The sequence below is a fragment of the Pinus tabuliformis genome, chromosome 9, assembly GCF_031772625.1.
Source record: "Pinus tabuliformis cultivar Carrire ecotype Pingquan chromosome 9, CPIR1, whole genome shotgun sequence".
In the NCBI taxonomy this organism is placed as follows: Eukaryota; Viridiplantae; Streptophyta; class Pinopsida; order Pinales; family Pinaceae; genus Pinus; species Pinus tabuliformis.
This window is the reverse complement of record NC_142307.1, coordinates 1656332453-1656345674: the sequence shown is the minus strand read 5'-3', so window position 1 is coordinate 1656345674 and position 13222 is coordinate 1656332453. Positions and strand designations below refer to the sequence as shown.

General features: G+C 38.8%; 1 long non-coding RNA gene across 1 annotated transcript; it reads right to left on the bottom strand.

Annotated features, from left to right (window-relative positions):
• Positions 1-11429: 11429 nt before the first annotated feature.
• LOC149155219 (uncharacterized) lies at positions 11430-11989 on the bottom strand. Its single transcript, XR_016262372.1, has 2 exons — positions 11907-11989; positions 11430-11813 (listed from the first exon to the last, which is right to left on the bottom strand). It is a non-coding gene; the product is annotated as an uncharacterized LOC149155219 (long non-coding RNA).
• Between the last annotated feature and the right edge of the window lie 1233 nt (positions 11990-13222).

Sequence of the window (13222 nt, the reverse complement as noted above, 5' to 3'; positions counted from 1 at the left end):
AGATCATACAGTTATGATGCAGGCACTCTTGTGGATAAGGATTGTTGCTGTTGATGATATCAAGAAGTTTTGTCAAATGAGCTTGAGCTCAAGATACATAGTGCTGATACATGGATGACTCCTCAAAGTCACTTTGTTGGAGACATGATGATGAGTTCGTGTCTATATGATGATAGGTTTATACTTACATATGTTGGTTGATGTAGATGTTCCCAAGTAATGATACTTGAATCATGTAGATCTTGACGTTGATGAAATGGCTATGGTGGTTTCACATGTAATGTGAATGATTTCATGATGATGTTTAAAAGGAGGAGTTGACATCTATGTTCAGACATACCTTGCTGCAGGACATTTACAGGTTGCTGATATGAAAATAGTTGTACGCGAGTTTCATAATGCCTATCCGCGTATATACGCTTGTTTATGTGGATGCAGATGCGTATATGGAGTTTTGAAGGAAATCAGCAGGGACAGATGTTGGTTGCAGAAAGTATGATATGGGTCTGACAGAGATCATCTGGCACAGGTTCAGGGGGAGCAGATAATCTTCCAATGATGCATTGTTGGCATTATCTTAAAGCTTTTGGTTCTGGTTCACATTTGTTGTTGGTTTCAGGTGGAACAAAGGCGAAAGGAGAACATAAGGATCTCTTGGTTGCTGATCTGAATGGTGATTATCAGATGCTGCTGGTGACTTTCATAAGTCTTGGTCTAGTTCTTTCGTCTCTATGTCATATATCTCTTTTGTGGTATCTCTTTCATGGTGTCAAGGTCATGTAACGGCCTATTTTGGTTTCCCCACTATGCCTGGGATGATTGATGCAATATGATTGGTTGTCATATGTAAACTTTTGATGTATCCCCACTTGGTTGGGTGGATGAGTCAATTTTTGTATATCCTCACTTAGTTGAGAGATGGATGTATGTATGAGTCTTTGGTGATAGGAAGGTCTTTTATGATGTATAGAGTCATGTTCTTCTTGAAGAACATCTTTTGCAGGTCTTGCCTACAGTCAGGAAGAGCATGAACAACACACTTCAGCAGTACAGAGACTTGGCATGTACTCAGGGGGAGCATTGACAGATTGGTACACTTTGGCATATACAAAGGGGGAGATCATTCAGAGATTTTAACAGATACTCAGGGGGAGTATGGACAGCGAAATGTTCAGCAAAAGAAGAGAACATCTTGGTCCACCCTTTGCCCTTGATGTCAAAGGGGGAGAGTGATTTGGTGTTGTTGCCATCAAGTCCAAAGGGGGAGATTGTTGGCATTATGATGCATGTGTTGTACTTGATGGCAACCCTCTCATAGAAGAATATCTCACTTATGTATAACTGGATGAATCTTCAGAAGAGACATCAAATGTGACTGATGGAGGACAGCTCAAAGGAATCAGAAGATAGTTCTAAGTGTGACAAGTTAGCTTTGCCATCAAATCCAAAGGGGGAGATTGTTGGCATTATGAGATAAGTGTTGTCCTTGATGGCAAACCACACTGATGATAAATCATAGTGCAGAAGGTCAGCGGCAAGGAATTGATGATCAGACTATAAGAAGAAGAGAAAGTTCATACATGCAGGTTCATTAAGCCCAAGTCGCGTATACAAGCAGGTTTACTATATACCAAGTTGCGTATACGCAGGTTCGCTAAAGTCGCGTGTACACGCTGGTTGGCTTCAGTAAAAGCGTGTGTATGTGGAAAACTTATCTTTGGTCCACGACGGTTATTCCTTGGAAGTTGTGCCTATGGTTTTGGACCTTGGTGTCTCGACGGACGTGTTGATCCCTAGTTTTGAAGATGATGGTATTGGATTTCTATGGTTTTGGCCCTTGGTATTGAACAAGGCCTAAGGCTATAAAAGGATTTAGAAGGAAATCATTAGTAGAGAGTATCTGAAATGTCTTGAATATCTGAAGAAGTATGAGATCCAGTATGCAGGTTATGGGTTGATGATGCATTGCTTGATTTGAGCTAAGGAGGGATCTCACCGGTTGATTGAGAACAAGATCTAAGGAGAGATCGGGATCAAATGGTTTGAAATGAACTATCTTTATGATGCTTATTCTAGATCTACATACTGACGCATGTATTGTTCTATAAGTGTTATGAGTATGAGTGATGTCTGGTACAACTGCAAGTTATGAGAAATTATTTTTAGATCTGTACGCGGGTTGTCTTTGGCAAAAGCGCGTATACACGCGGGTTTGATTCATCGAAGTAGCGTATACATTGTAAAGCTTGATATTTGAAGTTGCAGATGGGTCTGTTGGTTATTACTGAGTTTTGTGTCTGCTCTGTGTTCTGGTGACGGTGTTGTTAACAGGGTTTCAGTGATTCAGAGTTTGATGATTGTTTTGAGTTTCAATGTTAGTTATGGGTCCAGTATGAAAATTGGATGAAAAGTGGCATTTCAGATTATATGTTGTGCTTCAGTGTATCCAGTCTGAAAATTGATGAAACATGGTACCTGGAGGAGAGAAGATTGTAGGCAAGCACCTACGTACTAGTATCTAAGCTAGTACAAAAGCTAAGGGAGATCTTTGGAGCATTGTAGCAGGTAGCAGCCTGTGTACTAGTAAATGGATCGGCTAGTACAAGAGAAAAGGGGGTTGTAGCTCCCGTACTGGTATAAGACTGCACCAGTACAAATATTGTAAAAGGATTTTCTTATTAAGAAGAAGATTGAGATGACTTGCAGTAGGTGGTTTTCACCCACATTGGGTTTCCACCTTATATCTTTGTGTTCATGTGTGTGGCTTTTGTGTGATGATCTGTTCTGTTATACTGCACCTGTTTACTGTTAATATGGTTAATAATGTTCTGATGCATTTACTGAAGACAAGCTAACTGAATCATAAGATTTCTGGATATACGCTAGTTGCTTTAGACACAACAGCGTGTACACGCGGGTTCACTTAACTGAAGTAGCATATATGTTTTTGAGCATTGAAAAAGTTTTAATGATCTGATAATACTGATTCACCCCCCCCTCTCTCAGTATTATTTCCAACAAAATTATTTCATGCACGGTTCATATGGTGCAGGCCCGTTGATTTAATGGGATGGTTGATTGCAATCCCCCGGAGGTCCCAATCGCACGAACTTTACCTGCTGGGGAAGTGGTGGTTTTGAAACAGTGTTGTGGCCATGTGTCGGCAGATCACACTGCTCGCTGCCCATCCAAGGAATACTGGCGTTCAACAAAGGCGGTGCAGGGAAGTGTACTGGTGGTTTTGCTGGAAATAAATGCAGCAGTTGCAAATTATAATTTCAACACTCCCCTTTAATTTCAACTGCTGGGTTATCAGTCATACCCAGGCATTTCCTAAAAAATTCAAAACTTTTCTGCCCCAATGGCTTGGTCAGAATGTCTGCAACCTACTCCCGAGTCTTGCAATGTTTTAAAATAATTTCTCCATTGTTCACCAATTCCCTGATGTAGTGAAACTTTGTGTCAATGTGTTTTGTTCTCTTATGAAACACTGCATTCTTGGATAATGCAATAGCTGAGCTATTGTCACAAAAGATCACAGTTCCTTTTACTTGCTCTTGGCATAAGCTCCTTAACATCCTTCTCATCCAAACTACTTGACATATTGCTGCTGTAGCTGCCACATATTCTGCCTCTGCTGTAGACAAAGCTACAATAAGCTGTTTTTTAGAAGCCCATGAAATGGCTCCTGAACCCATGCGAAAAAAATAACCGGATGTACTTTTCCAATCATCTACACTTCCAGCCCAATAGCTATCAGTGTATCCAACTAAATCTAAACATTCTGAAGCAGTATATAAAATTCCAAACCTTTTAGTACTTTTAACATACCTCAGAATCCTTTTTGCTGCCTGCCAATGTGCTTCTTTTGGCCTCTCCATGAATCTGGAAATTAAACTAACAGCATGCGTTATATCTGGCCTAGTTGCAGTCAAATACATGAGGCTGCCAACTATGCTCTTGTACAAACTAGGATCAAAATCATTATTGATGTCCTCTTTGCTGAGTTTTAATCCTATCACCGTGGGAGTGATCACTGCCTTGCTCTCCTGCATGTTAAATCTTTCCAACACTTCCTTAACATATTTTGCTTGTGAGATAAAAATCCCATTTCCATTTTGTTCTACTTCTATTCCTAAGAAGTATCTCAACAAATCCATGTCAGTCATTTCAAATTCTTCTTTCATGACTACTTTGAAATTTTCAATAAGATAATCATCATTACCTGTGAAAATAACATCATCAACATATAACACAACAATTAGTATTTTACCATCCTTTTCTTTGATGTAGACGGTGGGTTCTCCCTCACACTTTTCAAATCCATTTTCCAGTAGATAGGAATCTATCCTACTGTACCATGCTCTTGGTGCTTGCTTCAGCCCATAAAGAGATTTCTTCAATCTGCACACTTTGTGCTCTTGGCCTTTCTTTTCATAGCCTGAAGGTTGTTCAATGTAAACCTCTTCTATTAACACTCCATTTAGGAATGCTGACTTCATGTCCATTTGGTAAACTTTCCACTTGTGTTGTGCTGCTATGGACATCATTGCTCTCACTGTTTCCATTCTAGCAACCGGTGCAAAAGTTTCCTCATAGTCTCTCCCATACTACTGCTTGTATCCTTTGACAACCAATCTTGCCTTGTGTCTTTCTATTTTGCCTTCAACATTACTCTTGGTCTTGTAAACCCATTTAACTCCAATGACTTCCTTTCCTTTTGGTAGTTCAACTAAATCCCATGTCTTGTTTCTTTTTATGGCATTAATCTCCTCATCCATAGCTTCTATCCATTTCCTATCCTTAATTGCTTCTTCGAAATGAACAGGGTCATCAACATGACACTATAAAGCAAACAAAGAGTTCATACCTTCATTTGTTGCCTCTTGTTCATAAATGTCACTTAAATTTCTGAACTTCTTACCTCTTTCATTTGGTGTACAAGTGCTTGAAGAAGCACTTGAATTTCCTCCTTGTGGTGTGCTTGAAGAAGCACTTTCATTTCTCCTCAAGGGTGTCCCTTGCTATCCTTGTGTTGGTGTTGCTATTTAGGGATGTATTTCAGCCATCTCCTCATCATTTTCATCATGTGACAAAGAGCTTTTAACATTCACTGTTTTCTCTATGCTTCCATCTCAAGCTTCCTCCTCAATGAACTGAACATCTCTACTCACAATGAGCTTCTTGGTGGATGGGTTATACAACATGTAACTTTGGATTCCTCACTGTATCCAATGAAAATACATTTCTCCCCTTTGCTTTCCAACTTCTTCCTTAGCTGATCTGGAATGTGTGCATAAGCCACACATCCAAAAACTTTCATGTGGGTGACTCCTTGCTTTCTCCCACTCCATTCTTCTTCCGACACTCTGTTCATTACTATTTTTGTATGGCATCTATTCAAAAGATACGCTGCACAATGTACAACTTCAGCCCAATAATCATTTGGAAAATGCTTTTCCTTTAACATACTCCTCGCCATATCCATGATTGTCCTATTCTTCCTTTCAGCAACACCATTTTGCTGCGGGGTGTACGTAGCTGTAAATTGCTTATGAATTCCATTTTCTCTACAAAAACATAGAAATTCTTTGGAGATATACTCAACTCCTCTATTAGTTCTCAGAACTTTGATATGCAGCCCGCTTTGGTTTTCCACAAGTGCCTTGAAATTGTAAAATCTTTCAAACACTTCACTTTTGTTCTTCATGAAATAAACCCAGTTTTTTCTTGTAAAATCATCAATAAATGTTAATATGTAGTGGCTGCCTACAAGTGATGGAGTTTGCATCAGTCCAAATAAATCTGAGTGAACAATCTCTAAGGGTGCTTTTGCCCTTATGCTTTTCCCATATGGAAAACTTTCTTTGTGTTGTTTTCCCAAGATACAACCTTCACAAAGGCTGTCTAGTTTCTCTATCAATGGTAATACTCTTACCATTCCTTTTCTACTCAACAAATTAAGACCTCCAAAGTTGAGATGTCCAAATATCAAGTTCCACAACCAATTTTCATCTTTCGGTTCGCTTTGGAAAACCTCTTGTGTCACTGCTGCTATTACTTCTTTATTTTTCAAATCTGCCTTCATTCTGAGAGGGAACATCCTATTCCTCGTCATCTCTACTTCAACAATACATTGTTTTCTAGGTGCTCTATCCATGATGGTGCATACATCATTCACAAAGAAAACGTTGTAACCATTTTGAACAAGCTGTCCAATACTTAAGAGGTTACATTTCGTTCCAGGGACATAATAAACATCTGATATGGTTTCCTTTTCTCCTTTCTTTGTTAAAACTTTTACTTCTCCTTTTCCCATAACAGAAACTTTATTATCAGTCCCTAGTGTGACTTGTGACTTCACATTCTAATCTAACATGGAAAACAGGGCTATGTTTCCTGTCATATGGTCGTTGCAACTAGAGTCTAGAAACCATACATCTTCACTCTTTTCTTCAGAAATATTACAGGCTAAAAACAAATTATTTTGGTTGATATTTTCTCTAGTGAAATTTGCACTAGTTGTATTGTTTATGTCATGCTGTTTCATCCTACATTCATTTGCATAATGCCCATATTTTTACAATAATAACATTGGACATTGGATTTTTCATACCTTTATCCTTGAGCATGATGTTGTCCACTTTGTTGGCTACTGCCTTGGCCTTAGTTCTGATTTGGATTGCTTCCTCTTCCTTGAGCATTTGCTGGACTGTTTCTTCCACCTATGTTTTGGCTTCTGCCTCTTCCTCTCTTGTTTCCTCTGCCTTGACCTCTTCCTATTCAAAAGAACATCTAGGCCTTGAAGGCATGCTCTAGAGATGAGTTTTCATTTCTACTCAATCTCAGCTCATGTGTTATCAGTGATGCATGTAGTTCATCAACTGTGAAGTTTGTGAGATCCTTTGTCTCTTCTATGGTGGTGACAATCACATCAAACTTTGAGGGTAGGACCCTCAACAGTTTCTCCACAATCCTCCTTTCTTCAAGAATCTCTCCATGAGACCTTATCTGTGTGACCAGACCAATCACATGAGTGAAGAATGAGTCAATATTATCTGACTCCTTCATGCATAAATTCTCAAAATCTCTCCTCAGCAACTGTAGTTTTGCTGTCTTCACTTTCTCCATGCCTTGATAGGCTGTCTTGAGAGTTTTCCATGCTTCTTTGGATGTCTTGGCTACTGCTATCCTTGGAAACACACTCTCATGCACTGCTTGATACAAAAATAAGAGGGCTTTAGAATCCTTCTTCTTATAGCTCTTCAACAGATCTTTCTCTCCCTATGTCAAGTTATTAAACTCTCCTTCATCTGCTGGTTCTTCAAATCCATTCTCAACAAATTCCCATAAGTCTTGTGAGGCAAGCAAAGCTCTCATGGTTATTGTCCAATAGTCATAGTTTTTTCCATTAAATTGTGGGAGCTGAGTATTAAAGATACCCATGCTAGTGCTGGTGCTGGAGCTAGCCATTCTTGCACTCTTAACTATGCTTCAAAATACAGTCAAGTATTTAATTAACTGGCTTGAGAAATACCTTGGATTTTTTTTTGGACTGAGTCTACACTCTGCTGGAGAAGCTGCTGCAACAAAGAGAACCTTCCTTCAACTTCTTTGACACCTTCAAAGAGCCTGGACAAGCCCTGATACCATGTTGGAAATTTCTGGAAATTTCAAACAAAAGAACAGAGAAACAATGCTCTGTTTTTAACCCAAAGAATAATACTCTGTTTTAGCACAGGGAAGAAAAAAAAAAATTGTTTGCTGGAGAACAGAGTTTCACACACCAAAATAAACACTCTGTATTCATTAATCAAACCACTACAGTTACAAATTTCTTCCTCTACCAGAGGGATTCACAAGGAACTTCCACAAAACAAATTACTCTGTATTTTCTGAAAATTTTACACTACTGTGTGTGTAAATATTTTCTTTACATTCACTGCAGTAAAACTATTCTCCTTCACACCTTACATTCATTCTCACTGCTGGAGATTGCATTTCAACAAAAAAAATTACATTCGCTACTGCGGATATGCATTTCATTGCATTTTCAACCAACAGAAATTACCCACGCAAAATTTTGATTTTACGCTGCCCTGTTCATTTTTCTTCACTTCGCACTGCTGTGCGTTTCACTATACATAGTCAACTCTCAAAAAAAACATTCCCGCTCTGCTGCGCTACATTACATATGCAATGAACAACTAAAACTAAAACATAACAATACACCCGTGAATAAAAAAAAAAACTTAAAGACTTTACCAACACTTACCTATCGTAATAAATTCATTTATTACTTCAGCATGGTGAAAAATTAATTTCTCGTCCTTTTACTGACAAACCTGACGGTCAACCAAAAATTACTTCACGCAAGGTTCATATGGTGCAGGCCCGTTGATTTAATCGGATGGTTGACTGCAATCCCCTGGAGGTCCCAATCGCACGAACTTTACCTGCCGGGGAAGTGGTGGTTTTGAAACAGTGTTGTGGCCACGTGTCGGCAGATCGCACTGCTCACTGCCCCTCTAAGGAATACTGTTGTTCAACAAAGGCGTGCGGGGAAGTGTACTGGCAGTTTTGCTGGAAATAAATGTGGCAGTTGCAAATTATAATTTCAACACCCTCTACTTTTTTCTTTTTTGGAAACTCTTGATAGCAGAGCTGCAGCAAGATTGCTGGAGAAAATAATAATTTCTGAAATAAAGTACGTAACTTCCTTATCAGGGAAGGATCTACATTGGGGTTTCCCTTATAACGCATTTAGTGGTCATCATTATGGCTTTGCAGATGATCGTTCTGGCTGCAGTATGTCTAAACCTGCAAATACATCGCGCATCCATAAAGAATGGACAGGTTATAAGTTTTATGTTTGAAAAATTGTGGCCGTAATTCGTCATCGATCGGTACATCAAAATAGACGTGAGAATATGTTCTTTTATCTATTTATTGTTAGCTACAACTCTATTCGGTGCTATTGTGTGATTTTAGGGTTCTAGAATTCTTTTTAAAGGATATCCCATATGTTCTCTTATCTATTTATTGTTACCTTCTCAAACAATTCAAATTAAAGACCTACAATTCTTTTCTATGCTATTGTGTCATTTTGTTAAAGTTATTTGAATGTGGCATTGTTGTATCAGTAGTAGTATATGTTCCTCCTCTATTCATCAGAGTTATAACTGTGCGAAATATTAATCTTAATCATTGAGTTAAACACCTTAATAATAGCCATACTTGTATTTTTGCAGCTTCTGTCTATGTTTGAAGATGGAAGGATTGAAGCCAGAGAATAGAGGTAGCACACGAACCATTCCACAACACAACAAAGAATTTAAGGCATTTAATGTATTTTGGTAAATAGATATGGGAAAGCATTCATTTCTCGACTATTGGCCACACTCCCCAAACACGTGCGTGATTAGTGTCCACACTCAACAACAACAAATTTGTTATGTCATGTATTAATGTAAAATTGTATGTTGAGATAAATATGATGTAAAACTCATTTTGCAAATAAGAGAGAAAGAGAGCGAGAGTCTTTGGTGAGCGCGTGAAAAACAACAGTTAATGTGTTTTATTTTGTTATTTCGCATGAGGTGTAAATCACTATAAAACCTTTGTTTTCCTTGGTAAATGGGCCACAAATGTATTTTCATGATTTAGAATTCCATGCTAATTTATTATTGTGTTGCTACAAACTTACTCTGTTTTACTTTTTTTTTGGTTCTACTTTTGTTTTTTTAAGGATGAATAAATACTATGTTTTTAAGTCTCTTTATAAATGCGGGTAAATTTTTTCAACAATATTGCAATGCCCCGGGTTAAATGTAATGTAACTATTTAATTTACTGTGGTAAATGATGAACTGGATTGACAACATTATCATTTGAATTTAAATAATATTAGTCCTCTTCTTTTAAAGAGGATTGTTTTTAAAGAAAAGTTCTTTTTTATATATAAAGAAACTAGCCACTTCTCAAGGGGGAAGTTAGAGGCAAGACAGTTACCATGATTCCCAACCCTAACTGTTTTCCTTTCCCTGACTGGAAAAGATTCCAAGGGGGGAAAGGAGGCTCTGTGCTGTTGGGACAGACAGAGAGAGGAAAACGGAAAATGAGAAAAGGGAGAAGAAGGTAAGGCTCTGTGTTGTTGGGACAGGCAGAGGAAAAGAAAGAGAAAAAGCGACTAAGTTTGGTGAGGACTAGATAGTCTAGCACTAAGTGCAAAAATTCTTGCAGAGGGCAGTGGCCTGCAAGAGGGCATGGGGGAGAGATTCTGGTCCCGAAAGATGAATCTCGTGGTTGGGAGGCAAACTAGAAGAGATGGACGAGAGAGGGTTCTGCTTTTGTAGGACTACATAACTCAGGGAGCAGAGGTGAGCAGTCCTGTTGCAGTATTTCCGACACTTCGAATAGACAGGTATGGAAATTCTAACTGTTATGAATAAGTAAGTCTGCGTTGTCTGAAAAGTGAAAACAAGAAGTTCCTCTGTAGCTATGACTTAAAATAAAATTGATACAATGTAATAATAATATCACCGAGACTGTGGGAAAAACAAATACGCTTAACAAATGTTGCTATCTGCTTATTTCAAAGAATAAATGATACACGGTACTAAGCCATGACAGTCTTTGCCAACTATTTATGAAAAATAAGAAAATTCATATGAAAACCACGGTCTTGCACATTAACTGAACAGTAAAAATTAGGCGGGATTCAGAACTCCGTTATAACTCATGAAAGAATAGATAGCAGACTAGATGAAGGACGTCATCGTGGTAACCCTTACTTACAGTAATAAGTTAAGACCACAGTGCCTAGGAATATACTGATAACGGTTGAGAGCTCGGCTGATAACCCATCAAATTCAAACCCTGTATTCATATATATATACTTGAACACGGAAAAAAAGGAATGTAGTTAAGGAACAGTAAATCAACTCAATGCCCAGAAAATGCCTAGGGGCGTAAACATATTTCATGAAGATTTATTCAGGATATACTATGTCAATAACGCTGTGGACTTTACCCTAGGATATCAGCAGGGGAGGTTCATGGTGTACCAAAACTGGTAGCCGAGTCAAACGAAAGTTGATGAGTGATCTCTGCGATTTAATGATATAATAGACAGACAGAATAAACGAAAACAACGATAGCTTTTGAATCATTCTTTCACTAAACAAAGATCCTACGTAGATTCAAATAAATGGTACACTGTAAAGGCAGACGAATTCTCTTTCCATTTTGGAGCTATCTAAAATGTTACCCAACAGAAATGTATAAAGATATGACAACTGCTAAATCTATTAACCCATCAGGGTAGAATCAAACACGGCGTGGAAGCAACCAGTTAAATTATGTATGCATACATTCCTTTGAATAAACCTCCATGATTACATGTGTATATAACAAACTAAAGACAAGAGTAGTGGCCGTAGCTAGGTCCAGAAATTGAATGACAGTCCACGTAGCAAAATTCAGAAATAAATACTCATAGCCGGGAAGCAACTGGCTATCGCTCAACCAGAAAGTCACAAAACTCATCCATACGTGTACAGGAAGATAAATAATGGTTCAAAACCATACAACCTCAAGCTGAGGTGAAATTGACTTAACAATTTTACAAGACCTCTGTCCGGGCTAGTAAGCCGTGGGATTAGAAATTAACCAGACTAAAAATTTAAACAGTAAACTCTGGAAAGGACACATGCAAATAAAAACCCTATACAGGGTGGTAAACTGTAGGGAGTAGCCGCCAGAAGAGAAGAAACAGAGTGGAAACCCTTCTCAAACGAGGGTTGGCAACCCAACCTGGTAAGAGGAAATGGAAAATAGTCACTAGAACAAACCAGAGATTGTTACCCTAGTCCAGAACAGGAAGGGAACCAGGAAAAGCGTGCTCACCCGTGAGGAAGAACGCGCGCCATGCCTGAAGAAGGAGCCATACACCACCATCAGCTGCGTGAAATATGTGCGGCATGGTAGAACCTACAGAAAACAAGAGCTGAATAGGAGAATTAGAGTAGCTCCATGAGACAACAGAAGAATATAAATTGAATACAAAACTGGGAATAAAAGTAAAGAGAATCCGGGAAAACAATTAGACCTGCCCGGTAGGAAGGATCTGTCAAAACTCCATGAGAGGATCGCCGGTGAGATGATACAGAGAAGACCCCAACCTGCTAAACCTGCAACAATGGAACCAACCGAGAGTGTAGGCCAAATGAGTCGAATGAGCACAAACCCCAGAGGTATGCGACTGAAGGGTCATATGGAGCAGTGCTAGCCATCCGATGTAATGGTGGGGGTTTCCACCGTCGATTCAATCAAGAATCCCAAGGAAAGTGCATCACTACAGATTCAATCAAATCGACAGCGCAACATAGTTAACACCCGGAGATAAGTTTGGAGCCAACCTCGAGGTGGTGGATGAGGTGTCAATCTCTGGACAAGTTGCCAATTAATAGTAGTATGAAGGGTTCTGTCACTGTACTCGTCCACATTAAAGTTAACCCAAAAACATTCTACTTCCGTATGTAGCTGAGGTGGCACAGTAAATGTAGCCGGTGTGAGTCGAGGTCAAACCCAAGGTAATGTTGCCCGGGTTTAATTGCTGGGTAAAAACTTTAGTTTCGGTGTTTTTATTTTTTATTTGTCACATAGTTGTGGTGGGGAAATATGAAAAATACCTTATGCATTGAATATTTAAGGGAAGTCCTGCAACTGTAACAGTTGCTCTCAGCAATAGTAATTTCTTAGAACAAACCAAATTGCGGTTGAACATTCTCTGGAAAACCGTGAGATTAGACGCTGCCCCAGAGTGTGGCAGGTGGTGAATCCAGTGGTTGGAAATGCCGTGATGATATTTGACGATGATGACGCAACATATTGAACAATTTATTTTCTAATTAAATATAAAACAAAGAACAACCCTTATGGAACGAAGAGATGTATATATGTAGGACACTCTGATTTTGGTAAGCACATGAAATACACTCAGAGACGCACTGACTTTGGTAAGCAAATGAAATGGATGGATTTATACAGAGATAGACACTGCATGTGGAAGGAAATGCCTCGCACTACTACATCTAGGGGGGTTTTAAGACAATATTTGAGTCAATTGTCTTAACTTAAGACAAAAAGAAACTTGTGTATTGTCTCTAAGTGGGTGTGGGAAAATATAATGTCTCAAAAATTTGTCTCTATAAAGACAATAT